The sequence below is a fragment of the Triticum aestivum genome, chromosome 3A (assembly GCF_018294505.1).
Source record: "Triticum aestivum cultivar Chinese Spring chromosome 3A, IWGSC CS RefSeq v2.1, whole genome shotgun sequence".
NCBI lineage: Eukaryota > Viridiplantae > Streptophyta > Magnoliopsida > Poales > Poaceae > Triticum > Triticum aestivum.
This window is the reverse complement of record NC_057800.1, coordinates 178,229,616-178,251,168: the sequence shown is the minus strand read 5'-3', so window position 1 is coordinate 178,251,168 and position 21,553 is coordinate 178,229,616.

Here is a 21,553-nt window from a genome sequence, read left to right as displayed (position 1 = left end):
TTCTTTCCGGTGTTGCTTCTTCGGGTTGGATCCGGTAACATCGTGTTTGTGAGGATCTGTTCGACTACGTCTGTTTGTCTTCTTCATGGACTCGTTCTTCTTCCTTGTGGGATCTCAGGCAAGATGACCATACCCTCGAAATCACTTCTATCTTTGATTTCTAGTTGCTCGCTCTTTTGCTATGCCTATGCTGCGATACCTACCACTTGCTTATCATGCCTCCCATATTGTTAAGCCAAGCCTCTAACCCACCTTGTCCTAGCAAACCGTTGTTTGGCTATGTTACCGCTTTGCTCAGCCCCTCTTATATCGTTGTTAGTTGCAGGTGAAGATTGGAGTTTGTTCCTTGTTGGAACATGTTTATTGTTGGGATATCACAATATGTCTTATTTAATTAATGCATCTATATACTTGGTAAAGGGTGGAAGGCTCGACCTTATGCCTAGTGTTTTGTTCCACTCTTGCCGCCCTAGTTTCCGTCATATCGGTGTTATGTTCCCGGTTTTTGCGTTCCTTACACGGTTGGGTTATAATGGGAACCCCTTGACAGTTCGCCTTGAATAAAACTCCTCCACCAATGCCCAACATTGGTTTTACCATTTGCCACCTAGCCTATTTTTCCCTTGGGTTCCGTGGACTCAAGGGTCATCTTTATTTAACCCCCCCGGGCCAGTGCTCCTCTGAGTGTTGGTCCAAACTAGAGCCCTGTGCAGCGCCCCCTCGGGGAAACTCGAGGTTTGGTTTTAGTTGTATGGAGCGCTCATCTGAGTGTGCCCTGAGAACGAGATATGTGCAGATCCTATCGGGATTTGTCGGCACATTCGGGCGGTGTTGCTGGACTTCTTTTACCATTATCGAGGATGTCTTGTAACCGGGATGCCGAGTCTGATCGAATTGTCTTGCGAGAAGGAATATTCTTCGTTGATCGTGAGAGCTTGTGATGGGCTAAGTTTGGACACCCCTGCAGGGATTTGAACTTTCGAAAGCCGTGCCCGCGGTTATGGGCAGATGGGAATTTGTTAATGTCCGGTTGTAGAAAACCTGAAACTTAACTTAATTAAAATGCATCAACCGCGTGTGTAACCGTGATGGTCTCTTGTTGGCGGAGTCCGGGAAGTGAACACAGTGTTGGAGTAATGCTTGACGTAGGTTGTTCTAGGATCACTTCTTGATCATAGTTGTTCGATCGTGCCTTTGCCTTCTCTTGTCGCTCTCATTTGCGTATGTTAGCCACCAAATATGCTAGTCGCTTGCTGCAGCTCCACCTCGTACCTTTTACCCTACCTATAAGCTTAAATAGTCTTGATCGCGAGGGTGTGAGATTGCTGAGTCCCCGTGACTCACAGATACTTCCAAAACCAGTTTGCAGGTGCCGATGATATCTTGCAGGTGACGCATCCGAGCTCAAGGAGGAGCTCGATGAGATTCGCGTCCGTTATGTTGTTCCGTTTCCAGTTGATCAGTAGTGGAGCCCAGTTGGGACGATCGGGGATCTGTGTGGCTTTTGAGGTAGTCTTCTTTTATTTTGGTTCCGTAGTCGGACCTTGATTGTATCCGGATGATGTAATGCTTTATTCATGTATTGTGTGAAGTGGCGATTGTAAGCCAGCTATGTATCTCTTTCCCTTATGTATTACATGGGTTGTGTGAAGATTACCTCACTTGCGACATTGCTTTCAATGCGGTTATGCCTCTAAGTCGTGATTCGACACATGGGACATATAGCCGCATCGAGGGCGTTACAAGTTGGTAATCAGAGCCTTCCCCGGCCTTAGGAGCCCCCTGCTTGATCGAATCGCTGGCGTTGTTGAGTCTAGAAAAATGGTTTCGGTCATTTAGGATTATATATATCGGAGAGTAGGAATTCTTTTTACTCCTCAGTCCCTTTGTCGCTCTGGTGAGGCATCTTGACATAGAGTTTTGACTCTTCTCTTCTCAAATTTCACTAAAAAAAATTTAGGATCACGCGGGTATCTTGGAATCGTTCCGATGGTTTTGTGACGAGGACATTGTTCTTGGTGCCTCCTGACATTTAGGGGTTGTGGCAGTGTCCTGGGGAGTTGAGCTCCGAGGTGTTGTCGTTACAATTTTATCGTTGCAGTTCTGGAATACCTGAGTTTGCCGACATCGAAAATCTCTTTTATGCAGTTGTTAGTGAGATAACCTCGACGCCACCTAGTACTGGGCGGGAGTTCGGGAGTATTGCCATAACTCGTATAACAAATGCTTTTCGAAGGTTGAGGTAAATGATTTCCGAAGGTTTCTTGGTTATGTGTTGAAGGATGGATACAGCTGGATGTAGGATTTGCGTAGTTTTTGGGTGAGATATTATGCTTCCCCTGTATCCCCAACACCTGATTGTAGAACCGGAAAATTTCGGGAGTTTGTAAGTGGGAATTCAAGTAGCTCATAGGATATCTTTCCAACAGATGTATGATATGAAATTGGGGTTCGACGTCTAGTGGTCTGCCTATCCACGGTTGGCTTTACAGTAGTCTCGTTGTGTCCTAAAGAGTCCTTGGCTATGCTGACTCGGGGACACTTTGTATGTCATGTGCACTGGCTTGTACATGATGGTGATGTACGATTAAGCCCGTGTATGCCCTACCACAAAAACTTCGGACGAAATCTCTATCATATGTTTGTTCCGGCTTATATTGCAAGCCAATCCTTTGTTTTGTTTTGAGTTGTGGTATTCGAGTTGCTTCAATGTCAAGTGTTGATTCCATACCTTTTCCTAAACGGTGTTCTCATACTCCTATGCGAATACTAATCCTTCTTGATAATCGAGATTGTCATGTCAATCCCTTTCACCGGTGTGTTTCTCTTCAAGTGGATCCGATCATCTCAACATCCAGAAGATCAATTATCAGTTCTTCTCAACGTTGTTTGTTTCATCCGTCCCAAGTTGTCTTTGTTTTTTCTGCCCTCCCACCTTTTTTTCTTCAAGGATTCAGATTTCTTAATCACTATCCATCTTATTGATGTGAAGTCTCTCCATTCTTTTCCTTCAATGTTCTTATCCGGTGATTCTCATGAAGATACTAACGGAGTTTCTAGTTCGTCATTCCCCATTCTTTTTCTCCTCCGGTGGATCCAATTCAAGCTTTGCTGATCATATCCTTTCCTCATTTTAAATGTCTTCTCTTGCCGGTGCACCTCTCAATCATTCACTTTTTGTTATTCATTTGTTCCGGAGTGCTGAAAATATCTCAAAGATTCGCGTTTCCATTCCTAATTCCATTCAAGTTATTTCGTGGTTGTCACTTCATTCAAGCCATTTAATTCAACAAGTGGAATCTCTCTTTTCAAGCAATCTTTTCAACGGTGTATCTTTTCAGTGGGCTCTAACCCACAGGTCTTTTCCCAGGATCTTACCTGACTCTTCTTATTGTCCCAGAGCTATCCTAAATTCTTTTCGAAGTTTGACGTAAGAATGAATTATCATCAGTCTTATGTTTTTCTCCAAGATCTGTCGAATTCTTTTCATCATTGGTTCAACCTTTATAATTATCATTCCGGAGTGACTCAACAATTCTTGGTGATGTTTCCTGTCGTCATTCTCGGATTTTGAAGACCGAAGAAGGGTTTTTCCTCCAAATCTTGTCCGTTCTATCAAATATTCGTGATTCTAGCTTGTTGCCATCCTCTCATAATTATTTTCAATTGTGAGATATTCTTTTCACCCATCCGGAGTAATTCAGAGTATTTTCAGTTTGATTCTCCGGAGACCATCATCTCATAATTATTCATTCCTAGCTTTCAGTTATTGTTCTCCTAATCTTACCGGTGCATCGATCAAATATCCGCTAATCAGTTCTTGATCTCTTCGTTCTCATGTATCTAAATCCCCTCAAGCTTTCTTCGTTCATTTCATAATTCTTCCCGGTGTTTCTTTATCTTTTCTTCAATCATTTTTCAATTCTTACGGTGGTTCGGTCAAGGGTTCTCTTCATTCGTTATGATATCAATTCATTCGTTTGCTTCAATCCTACCGGTGGATCGTTGGAGACCTTTCTCAAGTTTATGGTATATCTCTCTTAACTTTTCTACGAGAATAAGTAATATGTCAAATCCGTTGATTTTCATCAATTTAATTGGTGAAGGATAATTACAATGTAATTCTTATTCTGATTCATCGAGTGAACTCAATTCCCTATTCCGGAGGCTCTTCAAATTCCTTATTTCAATTGTTTCATCTTCGCTTTTTCCCGGAGTTCCAACCTTTTTCAATTATTTTATCACGGAGATCCATCTAAATCATTACGAGGTTTCACCTTGTGTTGTCAACTTCTCTTTCTTTTTGTTATCCTTTTTTATCATTTACCTACTCGAGGATGAGCAGGAATTAAGCTTGGGGATGCTGATACGTCTCTGTCGTATCTATAATTTTTGATTGTTCCATGCCAATATTATTCAACTTTCATATACTTTTGGCAACTTTTTATATTATTTTTGGGACTAACATATTCATGCAGTGCCCAGTGCCAGTTCCTGTCTGTTGCATGTTTTTGGTTTCGCAGAATATCCATATCAAACGGAGTCCAAACGGGATAAACGGATGGAGCTTATTTTTGGAAAATATGGAAAATTTGGAAGGAAAATCAACGCAAACCAGTGCCCGAGGTGGTCATGAGGCGGGGGGGGGGGGCGCCTGCTCCCCTGGGCGCTCCCCTACCCTCGTGAGCCCACCGTAAGGTGGTTGACGCTCTACTTTTGCCGCAAGAAAGATAATATTCAGAAAAAAATGACGGCGAAGGTTTCAGACCAATCGGAGTTATGGATCTCCATATATACACGAAACGGTGAAACAGAACCAGAAGAGAACACAGAAATAGAGAGAGACAGAGAGATAGATCCAATCTCGGAGGGGCTCTCGCCCCTCCCACGCCATGGGAGCCAAGGACCAGAGAGGAAACCCTTCTCCCATCTAGGGAGGAGGTCAAGGAAGAAGAAGAAGAAGGGGGGCCCTCTTCCCCTTGCTTCCGGTGGCGCCGGAGCGCTGCGGGGCCATCATCATCACCGCCATCTTCACCAACAACTTCACCGCCATAATCACCAACTCTTCCCCCCTCTATGCAGTGGTGTAACCTCTCTCTTACCCGCTGCAATCTCTACTTAAACATGGTGCTCAACGTTATATATTATTTCCCAATGATGTATGGCTATCCTATGATGTTTGAGTAGATCTGTTTTGTCCTAATGGCTATTTGATGATCAAGATTGGTTTAAGTTGAATGTATTATTATTGGTGTTGTCCTATGGTGCTCTCCGTGTCGCGCAAGCGTGAGGGATTCCCGCTGTAGGGTTTGCAATATGTTCATGATTTGCTTATGGTGGGTGGCGTGAGTGACAGAAGCACAGACTCGAGTAAGTAGGTTGTTTGCCTATGGGATAAAGGGGACTTGATACTTTAATGCTATGGTTGGGTTTTACCTTAATGAATCTTTATTAGTTGCGGATGCTTGCTAGAGTTCCAATCATAAGTGCATATGATCCAAGTAGATAAAGTATGTTAGCTTATGCCTCTCCCTCAAATAAAATTGCAATAATGATTACCGGTCTAGTTATCGATTGCCTAGGGACAAATAACTTTCTTGTTGACAAAATCTGTCTACTAAAACTAATTTAGTTGTGTCTTTATCTAAACAGCCCCTAGCTTTTATTTTCGTGTTCTTTACTTTCTTGCAAGCTTACCCTAAAACACCTACAAAGTACTTCTAGTTTCATACTTGTTCTAGGTAAAGCGAACGTCAAGCGTGCGTAGAGTTGTATCGGTGGTCGATAGAACTTGAGGGAATATTTGTTCTACCTTTAGCTCCTCGTTGGGTTCAACACTCTTACTTATCGTAAGAGGCTACAATTGATCCCCTATACTTGTGGGTTATCAAGACCTTTTTCTGGCGCCGTTGCTTTATCACTAAGTAATTTTTATTTGTTGTTATTATTTGTTTTCTATCTTTAGTTATGGGTAGGAAATGCAAAACACCAAAAAAATTAGTTGTACCTACTAAACCAATGGTTGAAGAACCACTCAAATTCTATCACACTGCTGAAGCTTATTACTTGGATCATATTCGATCCCTATGTGCTCGTGCTGAAACCCCAACTAGCTTAGTTGAGGGCAAATCTTTAGATGAGCATGCTTGTTATGTGCGACACCGAATATCTGAAAAAGGGAAAACTTTACTGGATCAAATTCATCATTTGCAATGCTATGCTTGGAATTTATGTGAAATATATGATTATACTTGTTGTTCTGAAGACCCTAAGAAACACCTTCCCTACCAATGTTTGTTTAGTGATAATGGAATCGTATCCTCTTATGCTAAGGGTGTTTATAGTTACTATGATGTTCAACAAATTGAAGAATTTGTTGCTTTTAAGGGTGCTTACGAAATTGCTTCTTTGATTGAAAAGTATCTACACTTTACAAATCCAAAAAATTTGCCATACTTAAATATTGCTATGATAATTATGCTTCTAATGCCTATGTTGAACTATATATTGAGGACTACTCCGTTGTCTAAGAAGAGACTAATATTTTGCAGGAGTCTATGGAAGAAGAAATTGATGAAACTGTGAGCTCATTGGATGAAAAAGATGAGGAGGAGAGTGAAGAACAAAAGGAGGAAGAGCGGATTGATCACCCGTGCCCACCTTCTAATGAGAGTAACTCTTCAACTCATACATTGTTTAATTCCCCTTCATGCTTACCGAAGGATGAATATTATGATAATTGCTATGATCCCGTCGATTCTTTTGAAATATCCCTTTTTGATGATGCTTGCTATGCTTGTGGCCAAGATGCCAATATGAATTATGCTTATGGAGATGAACTTGCTATAGTTCCTTATGTTGAACATGAAATTGTTGCTATTGCACCCACACATGATAGTCCTATTATCTTTTTGAATTCTCCCGACTACACTATATCAGAGAAGTTTGCACTTATTAAGGATTATATTGATGGGTTGCCTTTTACCGTTGCACATTATGATTTTGATGAATATAATATGCATGTTCTTTCTGCTCCTACTTGCAAATATTATGAGAGAGGAACTATATCTCCACCTCTCTATGTTTCCAATATGATAAAATTGCAAGAAATTGTTTATACTATGCATTGGCCTTTACTTTGTGTGCATGAATTGTTCTTTTATGACATGCCGATGCATAGGAAGAGAGTTAGACTTCGTCATTACATGATATATGTTACCTTGTGCTCACCACTAAATTATAAATCATTGTTAATTAAAATTGGCTTTGATATACCTTGGGATCCAGGTGGATCCACTACTTGAGCACTATATGCCTAGCTTAATGGCTTTAAAGAAAGCGCTGCCAGGGAGACAACCCGGAAGGTTTAGAGAGTCATTTATTTCTATTGAGTGCTTTTATATAGTTTAAAAACAACAAAAATAAAGAGGGGAACCCAAAAAAATTTCAAAAAGGAAAGTGAAAGTGTTAGAGACAAGCATTGTTGAAGTGGGAGAGCTCCTTGAACTTTGTTCATGCTCACGGCAACTTTGTGAATCTTGATTACAGAAACTTTTCAATAAAAATAACTATCCACTTGTACAATTCCATTGTATTATAAAAATAATGTGCCAAGGTTTGCCTTTAGGATGTTTACATTTGCTTGATGGTTTGTACGTTGCAGGACAGAAACTTTGGCTGTAGTGCGTGAATTTTAGTTTTTTACTGGAACGTCAAATAGTTCTGATTCTTTTTGAACTGTCTTTCTGTACAAATTGTTTATTTTTCCTAATTTTGGCAGAATTTTTCAAGTATCAGAAGTATGGTGAATGTTCAGATTGTTACAGACTGTTCTGTTTTAGACAGATTCTGTTTTTGATGCATAGTTTGCTTGTTTTGATGAAACTATCAATTTATATTAGTGTATTAAGCCATGAAAAAGTTATACTACAGTAGACACAATGCAAAAACAAAATATGAATTGGTTTGCAACAGTACTTAGAGTAGTGATTTTCTGTATTATACTAACGGATCTTACCGAGTTTTCTGTTGAAGTTTTGTGTGGATGAAGTGTTCGATGATCTAGAAGGTCTCGATGTGAGAAGAAGGAAGAGAGGCAAGAGCTCAATCTTGGGGATGCCCGAGGCACCCCAAGTAAATATTCAAGGAGACTCAAGCGTCTAAGCTTGGGGATGCCCCGAAAGGCATCCCCTCTTTCTTCAACAAGTATCGGTATGTTTTCGGATTCGTTTCGTTCATGCGATATGTGCAATCTTGGAGCGTCTTTTGCATTTAGTTTTCATTTTTATTTTATGCACCATGCTGGTATGAGATAGTCCTTGGTTGATTTATGGAATGCTCTTTGCACTTCACTTATATCTTTTGAGTATGGCTTTATAGAATGCTTCATGTGCTTCACTTATATCATTTGAAGTTTGGATTGCCTGTTTCTCTTTACATAGAAAACCGCCATTTGTAGAATACTATTTTGCTTCACTTAGATTTGTTAGAGCACGGGCATATCTTTTGTAGAAAGAATTAAACTCTCTTGCTTCACTTATATCTATTTAGAGAGAGGACAGGAACTGGTCATTCACATGGTTAGTCATAAAATCCTACATAAACTTGTAGATCGCTGAATATGATATGTTTGATTCCTTGCAATAGTTTTGTGATATAAAGATGGTGATATTAGAGTCATGCTAGTGAGTAGTTGTGGATTGTAGAAATACTTGTGTTGAAGTTTGTGATTCCCATAGCATGCATGTATGGTGAACCGTTATGTGATGAAGTCGGAGCATGATTTATTTATTGATTGTATTCCTTATGAGTGGCGGTCGGGGACGAGCGATGGTCTTTTCCTACCAATATATCCACCTAGGAGCGTGCGTGTAGTACTTTGTTTCGATGACTAATAAATTTTTGCAATAAGTATGTGAGTTCTTTATGACTAATGTTGAGTCCATGGATTATACGCACTCTCACCCTTCCACCATTGCTAGCCTCTCTAGTACCGCACAACTTTCGCCGGTACCATAAAACCCACCTTATATCTTCCTCAAAGCAGCCACCAGACCTACCTATCATGGCATTTCCATAGCCATTCTGAGATATATTTCCATGCAACTTTCATCATCATCATATACATGACCTGAGCATTCATTGTCATATTGCTTTGCATGATCGTAAGATAGCTAGCATGATGTTTTCATGGCTTGTCCATTTTTTGATGTCATTGCTACGCTAGATCATTGCACATCCCGGTACACCACAGGAGGCATCCATATAGAGTCATACTTTGTTCTAGACATTGAGTTGTAAGTAAATAAAACTGTGATGATCATCATTATTAGAGCATTGCCCCAGTGAGGAAAGGATGATGGAGACTATGATTCCCCCATAAGTCGGGATGAGACTCCGGACTTTACAAAAAAATAAAAGAGGCCAAAGAAGCCCACCAAAAAAATAAAAAAATAAAAAAATGAGAGAAAAAGAGAGAAGGGGCAATGTTACTATCCTTTTACCACACTTGTGCTTCAAAGTAGCACCATGTTCTTCATATAGAGAGTCTCTTGAGTTATCACTTCCATATACTAGTGGGAATTTTCATTATAGAACTTGGCTTGTATATTCCAACGATGGGCTTCCTCAAATGCCCTAGGTCTTCATGAGAAAGCAAGTTGGATGCACACCCACTTAGTTTCAGCTTGAGCTTTCATATACTTATAGATCTAGTGCATCCGTTGCATGGCAATCCCTACTCACTCACATTGATATCTATTAATGGGCATCTCCATAGCCCGTTGATACGCCTAGTTGATGTGAGACTATCTTCTCCTTTCTGTCTCCTCCACCATCATATTCTATTACACCTATAGTGCTATGTCCATGGCTCACACTCATGTATTGCGTGAAAGTTGAAAAGGTTTGAGAACGTCAAAAGTATGAAACAATTGCTTGGCTTGTCATCGGGGTTGTGCAGGATTTGAATATTTTGTGTGGTGAAGATGGAGCATAGCCAGACTACATGATTTTGTAGGGATAACTTTCTTTGGCCATGTTATTTTGGAAATACATGATTGCTTTATTAGTATGCTTGAAGTATTATTGTCTTTATGTCAAAGGATAGATTATTGCTTTGAATCACTCGTGTCTTAATATTCATGCCATGATTAGACATATGATCAAGTTTATGCTAGGTAGCATTCCACATCAAAAATTATTTTTTTATCATTTACCTACTCGAGGACGAGCAGGAATTAAGCTTGGGGATGCTGATACGTCTCCGTCGTATCTATAATTTTTGATTGTTCCATGCCAATATTATTCAACTTTCATATACTTTTTGGCAACTTTTTATATTATTTTTGGGACTAACATATTCATCCAGTGCCCAGTGCCAGTTCCTGTCTGTTGCATGTTTTTGGTTTCGCAGAATATCCATATCAAACGGAGTCCAAACGGGAAAAAAACGGACGAAGCTTATTTTTGGAAAATATGGAAAATTTGGAAGGAAAATCAACGCGAACTAGTGCCCGAGGTGGTCACGAGGCGGGGGGGCGCGCCTGCCCCCTGGGCGCGCCCCTACCCTCGTGAGCCTACCATAAGGCGGTTGACGCTCTTCTTTTGCCGCGAGAAAGCTAATATTTTGAAAAAATCATAGCGAAGGTTTCGGGCCAATCGGAGTTACGGATCTCCATATATACACGAAATGGTGAAACAAAGCCAGAAGAGAACACAGAAATAGAGAGAGACAGAGAGATAGATCCAATCTCGGAGGGGCTCTCACCCCTCCCACACCATGGGAGCCAAGGACTAGAGGGGAAACCCTTCTCCCATCTAGGGAGGAGGTCAAGGAAGAAGAAGAAGAAGAAGGGGGCCCTCTCCCCCTTGCTTCCGGTGGCGCCGGAGCGCTGCCGGGGCCATCATCATCACCGCCATCTTCACCAACAACTTCACCGCCATCATCACCAACTCTTCCCCCCTCTATGCAGTGGTGTAACCTCTCTCTTACCCGCTGCAATCTCTACTTAAACATGGTGCTCAATGCTATATATTATTTCCCAATGATGTATGGCTATCCTATGATGTTTGAGTAGATCTGTTTTGTCCTAATGGCTATTTGATGATCAAGATTGTTTTGAGTTGAATGTTTTATTATTGGTGCTGTCCTATGGTGCTCTCCGTGTCGCGCAAGTGTGAGGGATACCCGTTGTAGGGTTTGCAATATGTTCATGATTTGCTTATGGTGGGTGGCGTGAGTGACAGAAGCATAGACCCGAGTAAGTAGGTTGTTTGTGTATGGGATAAAGGGGACTTGATACTTTAAAGCTATGGTTGGGTTTTACCTTAATGAATCTTTAGTAGTTACGGATGCTTGCTAGAGTTCCAATCATAAGTGCATATGATCCAAGTAGAGAAAGTATGTTAGCTTATGCCTCTCCATAAAATAAAATTGCAATAATGATTACCGGTATAGTTATCGATTGCCCAGGGACAAATAACTTTCTTGTTGACAAAAGCTCTCTACTAAAACTAATTTAGTTGTGTCTTTATCTAAACAACCCCTAGCTTTTATTTTCATGTTCTTTACTTTCTTGCAAGCTTACCCTAAAACACCTACAAAGTACTTCTACTTTCATACTTGTTCTAGGTAAAGCGAACGTCAAGCGCGCGTAGAGTTGTATCGGTGGTCGATAGAACTTGAGGGAATATTTGTTCAACCTTTAGCTCCTCGTTGGGTTCGACACTCTTACTTATCGAAAGAGGCTACCATTGATCCCCTATACTTGTGGGTTATCAATACCTACCACTTGCTTATCATGGCTCCCATATTGTTAAGCCAAGCGTCTAACCCACCTTGTCCTAGAAAACCGTTGTTTGGCTATGTTACCGCTTTGCTCAGCCCCTCTTATAGCGTTGTTAGTTGCAGGTGAAGATTGGAGTTTGTTCCTTGTTGGAACATGTTTATTGTTGCGATATCACAATATCTCTTATTTAATTAATGCATCTATATACTTGGTAAAGGGTGGAAGGCTCGACCTTATGCCTGGTGTTTTGTTCCACTCTTGCCGCCCTAGTTTATGTCATATCGGTGTTATGTTCCTGGTTTTTTCGTTCCTTACACGGTTGGGTTATAATGGGAACCCCTTGACAGTTCGCCTTGAATAAAACTCCTCAAGCAAGGCCCAACATTGGTTTTACCATTTGCCACCTAGCCTCTTTTTCCCTTGGGTTCCGCGGACTCAAGGGTCATCTTTATTTAAACCCCCCCGGGCCAGTGCTCCTCTGTGTGTTGGTCCAAACTAGAGCCCTGTGCAGCGCCCCCTCGGGGAAACTCGAGGTTTGGTTTTAGTTGTATGGAGCGCTCATCTGAGTGTGCCCTGAGAATGAGATATGTGCAGCTCCTATCGGGATTTGTCGGCACATTCGGGCGGTGTTGCTGGACTTGTATTACCATTGTCGAGGATGTCTTGTAACCGGGATGCCGAGTCTGATCTGATTGTCTTGGGAGAAGGAATATCCTTCGTTGACCATGAGAGCTTGTGCTGGGCTAAGTTGGGACAACCCTGCAGGGATTTGAACTTTAGAAAGCCGTGCCCGCGGTTATGGGCAGATGGGAATTTGTTAATGTCTGGTTGTAGAAAATCTGAAACTTAACTTAATTAAAATGCATCAACCGCGTGTGTAACCGTGATGGTCTCTTCTCTGCGGAGTCCAGGAAGTGAACACGGTGTTGGAGTAATGCTTGACGTAGGCTGTTCTAGGATCACATCTTGATCATAGTTGTTCGATCGTGCCTTTGCCTTCTCTTCTCGCTCTCATTTGCGTATGTTATCCACCAAATATGCTAGTCCCTTGCTGCAGCTCCACCTCATACCTTTTACCCTACCTATAAGCATAAATAGTCTTGATCGCGAGGGTGTGAGATTGTTGAGTCCCCGTGACTCATAGATACTTCCAAAACCAGTTTGCAGGTGCCGATGATATCGTGCAGGTGACGCAACCGAGCTCAAGGAGGAGCTCGATGAGATTCGCGTCCGTTATGTTGTTCCGTTTCCAGTTGATTAGTAGTGGAGCCCAGTTGGGACGATCAGGGATCTGTGTAGCTTTTGGGGTAGTCTTCTTTTATTTTGGTTCCGTAGTCGAACCTTGATTGTATCTGGATGATGTAATGCTTTATTCATGTATTGTGTGAAGTCGCGATTAGAAGCCAGCTATGTATCTCTTTCCCTTATGTATTACATGGGTTGTGTGAAGATTACCTCACTTGCGACATTGCTTTCAATGCGGTTATGCATCTAAGTTGTGCTTCGACACATGGGAGATATAGCCGCATCGAGGGCGTTACAAAAATCGCAGTAGTTCTCCCGGTGCTAGCTTAGCCGATATAACGGAACGTAAGGTACCAAAACATGGGAGCCGGGAAAACCCAACATTTGACCAAATACATGATTCAGAGCTGATGCATATAAGGCCAAACTCGCAACGCCGAACACTCCCTAAGGTATTTGGTCTTTATAACATATGTCGGGCTGAATAATGCCCTTAATAATAAACCCTGAGTGTCCAGGTATGTGCAATATCCTGATGTGGCCACATACCAATAACGTCAGCATCCTTCTCGGTTGTATTGAGTATCCGGAGGATGTGAACAACAAGAGACAGTAAAAAAAGGTTTACGCAGGGTCTTAATCTGAAAAGAAACCTTTGAGCGGGTCCCTGCTGCACGTCTGCGCCTGTGTCTCCATTGTGCCGTGTCCTGGACGGGTACAGCATGATTGTCATCTGTAAAAGAGAAGAACTTAGGTGAAAGTTGCCATGCCAGAAAATTGGTTCTTATCAATAAGCCCTTAAAATTCAAGATAAGTCAAGTTGAGCCGAACTAGCCCTGATTACACGCGGGAAGCCCCTGGTACCGTTTAGGAGGATTTAACCATCAAACTAATCTCATGTATATGTAGTGATGCGCCGGACTCATCTAACCGTGTCCGTGGTCTTGACGACCTATCATTTGTTCTGGTTGGTGAGGCCGTCTAGTGCTCAGCTGTTAAAGCCACTGCACGTTCTTCCGCACGTAGAGAACGCTAAATATTTCCACTAACTATGATGGTGCCACATGGACCGGGCATCTTAAGCTTGAGAGAACCGTAATGCGGCATTGCATTAAAACGAGCAAAAGCCGCTCTTCCGAGTAGTGCTTGATAGCCACTTCGGAATGGAGTGATGTAGAAAGTTAACTTTTCGCTTCGGAAGTTGTCGGAAGAACCGAATACAACCTCTAGTAATAGAGAGCCCGTGCAGCGGGCCTCTTGCCTGGTATTACTCCCTTGAAGGTAGTATTGCTGCGGCTGATTTTGTCGGGTCTATCCCCATTTTGTGGACTGTGTCCTGATATATCAGATTTAGACCACTGCCGCCGTCCATAAGGACTCGTGTGAGATGGTATCCATTTATTATTGGGTCTAACACCAAGGCAGCCAATCCTTCATGCTGGATGCTTGTCGCGTGATCCCCGCGATCAGAAGTGCTCTAGCAGGCCAACCATGGGTTGAACTTAGGGGTGATGGGCTCTACGGCGCGTATGTTTTGGAGTGCATGTTTGCTTCTCCTCTTTGTCACGTCGATCATGTTTACTGTTTTAACCTCTGGTGGGAATTTTTTCTGTCCCCCAGTACTTTGCTAGCGAGGCTCGTCCTCGTCTTCGCTTGGTGTCTCCCTCCCCTTGTGTTCGGTGTTTAGCTTACCGGCCTGCTTGAAGACCCAACATTCTCTGTTGGTGTAATTTGCAGGTTTATCGGGGGTGCCATGAATCTGACATAGTTTGTCGAGAATCTTGTTTAGGCTAGATGGTCCATCTCTGCTACCTTTGAAAGGCTTTTTCCGCTGACCTGGTCGAGAGCCCATGAATCCGGCATTTACCGCCGAGGGAGTCATAGATTAGGGGGTCTCTGGACAGCCGGACTATATCCTTTGGCCGAACTGTTGGACTATGAAGATACAAGATTGAAGACTTCGTCCCGTGTCCGGATAGGACTCTACTTGGTGTGGAAGGCAAGCTAGGCAATACGGATATGGATATCTCCTCCTTTGTAACCGACCTTGTGTAACCCTAGCCCCCTCCGGTGTCTATATAAACCGGAGGGTTTTAGTCCGTAGGACAACATACAATCATACCATAGGCTAGGTTCTAGGGTTTAGCCTCTCCAATCTCGTGGTAGATCAACTCTTGTAATACTCATATCATCAGGAATAAATCAAGCAGGACGTAGGGTTTTACCTCCATCAAGAGGGCCCGAACCTGGGTAAAACATCGTGTCCCCTGCCTCCTATTACCATCCGCCTTAGACGCATAGTTCGGGACCCCCTACCTGAGATCCGCTGGTTTTGACACCGACATTGGTGCTTTCATTGAGAGTTACTCTATGTTGTCGCCATTAGGCTTGATGGCTCCTACGATCATCGATGGCGATGCAGTCCAGGGTGAGACTTTTCTCCCCGGACAGATCTTTGTGTTCGGCGGCTTTGCACTGCGGGCCAACTCGCTTGGCCATCTGGAGCAGATAGAAAGTTACGCCCCTGGCCACCAGGTCAGGTTTGGAAGCTTAAACTACACGGCCGATATCCGCGGAGACTTGATCATCGACGGATTCGAGCCCCAGTCTTGTGCGCCACGCGATCACGATGACTACGATTTAGCTCTACCATCGGACAGTGTTTAGGAGATCACGCCGGTAGCCGCTTCGACCCTCAATTCGGAGCCAGTTGCGCCATCCATGGACGGGTGGATAGTGTAACGCCCCGAGTCCGATGCGCCAGGTGTCCTCCAGTTATTCGCTGTTGTTGCCTTGTCTTTTGTTAGTGTGTCGCATCTTGTCATGTCATCATGTGCATTGCATCATCATGTTTTCGAAACTTGCATTAGTCCGGGTTCCCCCAGTTCCGTCCATTGTCCGTTCTGAGCCCAGACACACTTGCACACGCCCACGGCATGTCCGAATTATTATTTTGTAAGTGGCCGGAAAATGTTCTCGGAATGGGATGAAAGTTGACGTGTGGTCTTATTATAGTGCAGATAGTCCGCCTGCCATGTTTCATCGCATTGAGAGTTCATTTGATAGCCCAACCGTTAAACTATAGCGGCATTATAGCCGGGCACACGTCGGACGTTTTCGGTCTCCGGAAACAGTCGTCGGGCCTCCCTCTCTTCTCTTCTCTCAGCTCGAGACCGTCTACACAGCTCACTACCTACCGTCAGGCCCAACCTAGGCTCTCTCGTCAATCAGCAGACCTCCTCGCGCGCGCGTCCGAAAAGCTGTCCCGGACCCGACCCGGACTGTCGCCACCATTGTGTCCGGATCATCCCCAAACATCTACAAAACGTCTCCGTTTTGTTTATTGGGCTTCCTAACCTAGTTTTTTTGAACCGCCCGATTTTGATCGGAGGATCCAAATCTACCCTAAAGTCCCCTCTTTCCATATATATAGAACCCCTAGTCTAAATCTGGACCAAACCCTAAAACCTAGGGCATTTGTCCCTTACCCCGCCGCCGCTGCATCTTCATCGGGATCAATCCCGAGCCAACCCGCGCCTCCTTCCCATCCTCGATTTTTCCACCGAACTAACCAGCCATCTCTCCCTCGATTCATCCATTCCCGCAGTTCCTCCACCCACCAACAGGAGCCGAGCTTTTTCTCCACGACCCCAAGCACTCGATCCATCGAGCCAACCACCTTCTCCCCTTGTTCCATGGCCACCTCCTACTCGAGCAACCAGCGCCCCGCTGCTTTCTCTCCCCTGTTCAATCTGGAGGAGAGGAGCTCCTCCAGGCCCCACCTAGCGCGATGGTCGCCGGCCACCCAAGCATCAGCAGCAGATGAGCATCGCGACCCTCCTCTTCCTCCTGTTTTCTCTTTCTCCTCACCTTCCTCCTCCATCTCTCAACTCCACTCCTCTGCTTCCTTTGTTTCCAGCAGGACCACGAGATGTGCACCGACCCTGTCGTCGCCTGCCTCCGCCGCCCTGGCCCGTTCCCGGCCGGTTTCCGCCGGCGACGCCCCGCACCAGGACCCGCTCGTCTCTGCCGCCGCGCAGCTATGAACCTCGCGCCACTGCATCATCTCCTCGCCGACGGCTGCATCAAGCAGTAGCAGCATGCATGGCTGTCGACTGAGCCCTGCCCGCATTGACCCTCCTCGCCAAGGTCCTCACCGCGCCACCTCCCTGCTTCGCTCCTGCACGAGCAGAGGACGAGGCGCCCGCTCGCCTGCACTTCGCGTTGACCGCAGCCGTCGCCCTGCTTCACGAACGAGGCTGCCACTCGTTGACTTGGTCCTGATCCAGCGAGCCGAGCCCAGCAGCCGGCCTGCCCAGTTCCTTCGCCTCGTGTGGGCCTCCTTGCCTCTCCAAGGCCTAGCCTACCGGCCTCTCTCCTCTGCACCGAACGGGCCAAGCCCATGGGTGAGCCTCACTGCTGCGCCGCCTCCCACTGTTTGGACAACTAGACCCGGCCCGAGATGTATTTTTTTTCCGCAGAATGTTTTAGCTAATTTCCTGAGTACTACCCGTTTTGCAGAATAGTCCCTAGAGTTCATGCATTTAATAACTCACAAATGGTGCATCGGTTTAAAACAATTTAAATATGTAAAATGCTTAGAATTTCATCTAGTTTCATAATATGTCTTTTTCATCCATGTTTAAAATGTTTAAATTGCTGTTTGTGTAGATTTACTATTATGCCATGTTAAAATGCTTTAATTCATAACTTAATAACCAGAGCTTCGAATTTAATAATCTTTATATGTAAATGGGGTAGAAAAATGCCTAGTTTAACATGGTCTACTTGTTTTGCATGTTTAACAACTCTAAAATTGTGTTTAGGGCAGAACCGCACCAAATCTAAAATATGCATATGGGGATTTACCGGAATTGTTGTTCGTTGTTTCCGGCCTCATTTAAACTTGCCTAGATAGGTAGTTTTGTTGTGTTTCACCCCTTGCCATGTTAAGAACATTTAATATTCCTGGGTACATAACGAGATCGAACTAAATAACTTGTCGTGGTGTTTCGTCAATATGCAACTCGATTGATCTCCACTTAATTTGTAGAATTGCTTGTGCACTTTGCCATGCCATGCCTCTTTAAACTCGACATGCATCATACTTGATTGCGCATCGTGCCATGATTATGTGATGGTTGTTTTACTATATTGTTTGCTTTCTTTCCGGTGTTGCTTCTTCGGGTTGGTTCCGATAACGTTGCATTGGTGAGGATCCGTTCGACTATGTCCGTTTATCTTCTTCATGGACTTGTTCTTCTTCCTTGCGGCATCTCAGGCAAGATGATCATACCCTCGAAATCACTTCTATCTTTACTTTGCTAGTTGCTTGCTCTTTTGCTATGCCTATGCTACGATACCTACCACTTGCTTATCATGCCTCATATATTGTTGAACCAAGCCTCTAACCCACCTTGTCCTAGCAAACCGTTGATTGGCTATGTTACCGCTTTGCTCAGCCCCTCTTATAGCATTGTTAGTTGCAGGTGAAGATTGAAGTTTGTTCCTGGTTGGAATATGGAGATGTTGTTCCTTGTTGGAACATGTTTACTTGTTGGGATATCACAATATCTCTTATTTAATTAATGCATCTATATACTTGGTAAAGGGTGGAAGGCTCGGCCTTATGCCTGGTGTTTTGTTCCACTCTTGCCACCCTAGTTTCCGTCATATCGGTGTTATGTTCCCGGATTTTGCGTTCCTTACGCGGTTGGGTAATAATGGGAACCCCTTGATAGTTCGCCTTGAATAAAACTCCTCCAGCAATGCCCAACCTTGGTTTTACCATTTGCACTAACAACCTACCACCTTCCCTTGGGTTCTGCAGACTCAAGGGTCATCTTTATTCTAACCCCCACCACCCCGGGCCAGTGCTCCTCTGAGTGTTGGTCCGAACTAGAGTCCTGTGCAGCGCCCCCTCGGGGAAACTCAAGGTTTGGTTTTAGTTGTATGGAGAGCTCATCTGAGTGTGCCCTGAGAACGAGATATGTGCAGCTCCTATCGGGATTTGTCGGCACATTCGGGCGGTGTTGCTGGTCTTGTTTTAACCTGTCGAAGTGTCTTGAAGAACCGAGATACCGAGCCTGAACGGAACGTCTCGGGAGGAGGTCTATTCCTTTGTTGACCGTGAGAGCTTGTCATGGGTTAAGTTGGGACACCCCTGCAGGAATTTGAACTTTCGAAAGCCGTGCCCGCGGTTATGGGCAGATGGGAATTTGTTAATGTCCAGTTGTAGATAACTTGAACCTTCACTTAATTAAAATGAATCAACAGTGTGAGTTACCGTGATGGTCTCTTCTCGGCGGAGTCCGGGAAATGAACACGGTGTTGGAGTAATGCTTGTCATAGGTTGCCCCCTAGTTATTCGACCGTGCCTTGCCTTCTCTTCTTGCTCTCTTTTGCGAATAGGTTAGCCACCTTATATGCTAGTCGCTTGCTGCAGCTCCACATATTTTTTCCTTGCCTTACCTTTAAGCTTAAATAGTCTTTATCGGGAGGGTGTGAGATTGCTGAGTCCCCGTGGCTCACAGATACTTCCAAAACCAGCTTGCAGGTGCCGATGAGTCCGTGCAGATGATGCAACCAAGCTCTAGGAGGAGCTCGATGAAGATCTTGTCCTTTGTGTTGTTTCGTTCTAGTTGATTAGTAGTGGAGCCCAGTTGGGGTCGATCGGGGACCTTGTCGCATTTGGGGTTCTTCTTTTGTTTTGGTTCTATAGTCGGACCTTGATTTTATTTGGATGTTGTAATGCTTTATTCATGTAATTGTGTGAAGTGGCGATTGTAAGCCAACTATGTATCTCTGTCCCTTATATATTACATGGGTTGTGTGAAGATTACCTCACTTGCGACATTGCTTTCAATGCGGTTATGCCTCTAAGTCGTGCTTCGACACGTGGGAGATATAGCCGCATCGAGGGCGTTATAAGTTGGTAATCAGAGCCTTCCCCGACCTTAGGAGCCCCATTGCTTGATCGTTTTTAGCAGCCGTTGTTGAGTCTAGAAAAATGTTTTGAGTCATTTAGGAATTATATATCGGAGAGTTTAGGAATTCTTTTTACTCCCAGTCTCCTCATCGCTCTGGTAAGGCATCCTGACGTAGAGTTTTGACTCTTCTCTTCTCAAATTTCACTAAACAAAATTTTAGGATCACGCGGGTATCTTGGAATCGTTCCGATGGTTTTGTGACGAGAACATTGTCTTGGTGCCTCCTGTCAGGGGTTTTGTGGAAGTGTCCCGGGGAGTTGAGCTCTGAGGTGTTGTCGTCATAATTTTATCGTTGCAGTTCTGGAATACCTGAGTTTAGTATGCCGACATCAAAAATCTCTTTTATGCAGTTCGTTGGTGAGATAACCTCGACGCCACCCAGTACTGGGGCGGGAGTTCGGGAGTATTTCCATAACTCGTATAACGGATGCTTTTCGAAGGTTGAGGTAGACGATTTCCGAAGGCTTCTTGGTTATGTGTTAAAGGATGGATACAGCTGGATGTAGGATTTGTTAGTTTTGGGTGAGATTTTATGCTTCCCCTGTATCCCCAACACCTAATTGCATAACCAGGAAAATTTCGGGAGTTTCATTGGTGGGAATTCAAGTAGCTCTTAGGATATCTTTCCAACAGATGTATGATATGAAATTGGGGTTCGACGTCTAGTGGTCCGCCTATCCACGGTTGGTTTTACAGTGGTCTCGTTGTGTCTTAAAGATTCCTTGGCTATGCCGACTCGGGGACGCTTCGTATGTCATGTGCACTACCTTGGACATGATGGTGCTGTACGATCGAGCCCGTGTAGGCCCCACCACGAAAACTTCGGACGAAATCTCTATCATATGTTTGTTCCGGCTTATTCTGCTAGCCAATCCTTTGTTTTGTTTTGAGTTGAGGTATTCGAGTTGCTTCAATGTCTAGTGTTGATTCCATGTCTTTTCCTAAATGGTGTTCTCATATTCCGATGTGAATACTAATCCTTCTTGATAATTGAGATTGTCATGTCAATCCTTTTCAACCGGCGAGATATTCTCTTCAATTGGATCCGATCACTTCAACTTTTGCAAGATCAATTATCAGTTCTTCTCAACGGTGTTTGCTTCATCCGTTCCAAGTTGCCTTTGTTTTTCCCGCCCACCCACCCTTTTTCTTCGATGACTTAGATTTCTTAATCTAGTATCATCTTATTGATGAGAAGCCTATCCATTATTTTTCCTTCAATATTCTTATCCGGTGATTCTCATGAAGATCCTAACGGAGATTCTAGTTTATCTTTCTTCATTCTTTTTCTTCTGTGGTGGATTCTAGTCAAGCTTTGCTGATCATAGCCTTTCCTCGTGTCAATGCTTTCTCATGCTGGTGCAATTCATAATCATTCACCTCTCGCTATTCAATTGTTCCAGAGTGCTCAAGATATCCCGAAGATTCGTGTTTCCACTCTGCAGTCGTTCAAGATCTTTCGAGGATGTTATCTCATTCAAGTCATTTAATTCAACCGGCGCAATCTATCTTTTAAATCATTCAACGATG